Genomic DNA, 3,089 nt, shown 5'->3' with positions numbered 1-3,089 from the left:
GTGCATGAGCAAATGTGGTGAAGATGGTGCCCGGCTTTTAAAAGATATAGCATCTGGGGTCTTAAAGGCTTGAAGTTACACAAGCCACCATTCAGCAGTTAAACTACAAATCCACATGAAAGGAGCACACCGCCGGTGCGATCATGAGGAGTCATAGGGACTGGGTAATAGGCATCAGCAGACACATAACAAACAAAAGCATATTGTTGAGAATGAGGGGGCTGGATCAGAGATACAAAGCCCATCTGTAGACAGTGGAACAATGTCCCCACAGAGGGGCCACAGGGAAGGGATGAGTCACCAGGGTGCAATAAAGCATCAATGAAACACAGTGTACTCCTCTGGTTCCTTGAGACTTCCTCACCCCCCCCCCCACACACTACTATGACCTTAGTGCTGTTTCTCAGTTCAGACTAGACCGGAACATGTACACAGGTATAGAAAGGGATGGGAGCTCACTGCACACAGAATCCAGGAACAGGAGTGGAAATGGTGATACCAGAAGGGTAGGGGGGAGAGGGAGAGAGGAAGGGAGAAAGGGGGATCACAATGATCAACGCATAACCATACACCCTCTACAGGGGGAAGGACAACAGAAACATGGAGGAAGGGAGACAGCAGTTAGTGTAACAGATGAAAATAATAACAATGTACAACCTAGCAGGGGGTTAGGAGGGGGGTTATATAAACAGAGATAATAATGCCAAGGGCTCAATAGAAAGTAAATGTCTAGAAAAGAATGTGGGCAACATATGTACAAACATGCCTGATGCAATTGATGCATGGATTGTGACAAAAGTTGTATGAGCCCCCAATAAAATGATTAAAATAAAAAGATCACAAAATATAAACCAAGAAAAATTGTAATAGGGATCATGAAATGCATACAAAGAAAGAATCCCCAGACAGTTCAGAAAAAGACAAAAGGTCATCTACAAAGGGGAGCCAACAAGACTAAGTTATAGTTACTTGACAGACATCATGTAGATAAGAAGGCAATGGGAAGACATGGATAAAACCTTCAAAGTAAAAAAAAGCCAACCAAGAATTAAAGATTCAGCAAAACTAACTCTCAAATGCGATATTAAAATTAGAGATATGTTTCCAGACAATAGATATGTTTACTTAAAAACAAACTAACACAGAGTAACCTTACCAGAAAAAAATCAGCATCAGACACAATCTGAGATTAGATCACAGGACATCAGCCAGATCTCAAACAAAGAATTCTGAAGAAAAATCAATAAGGGTACTAATCTCTAAATAGTATTTTTTTAAGCCAAAGCAATCCTATTTAAAAACATACACTCGTGAAATACTTGGGATCATTAGCCACTACTAAACACAAACACGCACTCTCATCAAATAGATTCAAACTCACAGTGACCCTATTTCACAGAGTAGAACTTCCCCCTTTGGATTTCTGAGACTTTTACATCTTACGGGACCAGACACAGAACAATGGACACACGAGAACGCTGACATTGCAATTTTCAGCTCAATGTATGATCCACAACACCCCTGTGGCTCCACTAACTACTGTTGTTGTTGTTGTTGTTGTTGTTTGCTGTTGTTGTTGTTAGGTGCCATTGAGTCGGTTTCAACCTACAGTGACCCAATGCACAGCAGGATGAATTTCCGCCTGGTCCTGCACCACACTCACAATTATTCCCACACCTGAGCCCATCTGGCAGCCGCTCCAGATGTCAATCCTTCTCCTTGAAGGCCTGCCTCTTCTTTGCTGTCCCTTTACGTTACCAAACTTGATGTCCTTTCCCCGGGACTGGTCTCTCCTGACAGTATGTCCAAAGAATGTAAGATTAAAGTCTTGCCATCCTTACCTCTAAGGAGCACCGTGGCATACTTCTTTCAAGATAGACCAGTTTGTCCTGTCAGCAGTTAGAAGCACTTTCGATATTCTCCTTGCGCACCACAATTCAAATGCAACTATTCTTCTTCAGTCCTCCGTATTTGATGTCCCACTTTAATCAGGTACACCTTAGTCCTCAAAGTGACATCCTTGCTTATTAATACCCTAAAGGGGTCTTGTGCGGCAGATTTCTCAGTGCAACAGCGCAACACATCTTTTGGTCTCTTGATTACTATTTCTATGAGAACTGATTGTGGATCAAATTAAGATACAATCCTTAACAACTTCAACCTTTCCTCCATTTGTCATAATGCTACCTATTGGTCCAGTTGTGAAGAGTTGGGTTTTCTTTACATAATACAAATGAAATGCCTGCTGATGAAGATGAAAGATTACAGCATTCAATATGGATTATGACTACTAGCTACTAAAGATATTCAAATTAAAACAGTAATAAGATATCATTATGCCCAAGCTTTAACAGCAAAGTATAAAACAGCAAATACTGTTGATGGTAGGGGGATCAGAGCCCCGATACAAGTGGAAATACTGTGGAAAATGGATGGTGTTTCCTTAAAAAATTAGAAATAGATAAACCACATGATCAAGTATGTATGTGTAACATGTATACTACATGATCCAAACCATAGTGTATTCAGTCACCTCATATGCACGTGAAAATTTATTTTTGAATAGGAAGTTGAAAATAATTCTATTTATTTGAATTATGATGATGGTGAAAAACATTGAAAGTACCATGGACTTCCAAAAGAATAAGCAAATTTGTCTTGAAAGAAGTAAAATGAGAATGTTGCTTATAAGCAAGGATGGCAAGAGTTGTCTCCGATACTTTGGATGCCTTATCAAGAGAGATCAGTCCCTAAAAATCATGCTCGGTAAATTAAAGGGGTGAGGGGGGACAGAGAGCCCCTTGAAAAGATGGATTGATGCAGTAGCTGAAAAAAGGGGTCCAACCAAAAAAAAATGTGAAGGTTGTGCAGAATTGTAGTGCTTCATCCTGTTGTAGTAAAGGTAGCGATGAGTTTGGTATCAACCTGACAGCACTTAACTACAACAACATGATCCAGTATTCCAAGTACTAGGTATAATCTAGAGAAATGAGTATCATGATCCAAACAGATAAATGCACACCATTTTCTCTGTTTTTAAAACAACAATTATTCACAATTTTGGGAGACTGATTCAGCTCTGTTAAATG

This window comes from Tenrec ecaudatus, chromosome 6 (assembly GCF_050624435.1).
Source record: "Tenrec ecaudatus isolate mTenEca1 chromosome 6, mTenEca1.hap1, whole genome shotgun sequence".
Classification (NCBI taxonomy): domain Eukaryota; kingdom Metazoa; phylum Chordata; class Mammalia; order Afrosoricida; family Tenrecidae; genus Tenrec; species Tenrec ecaudatus.
The sequence above is the reverse complement of the archived record's forward strand: the minus strand, read 5'-3'. Positions refer to the sequence as shown.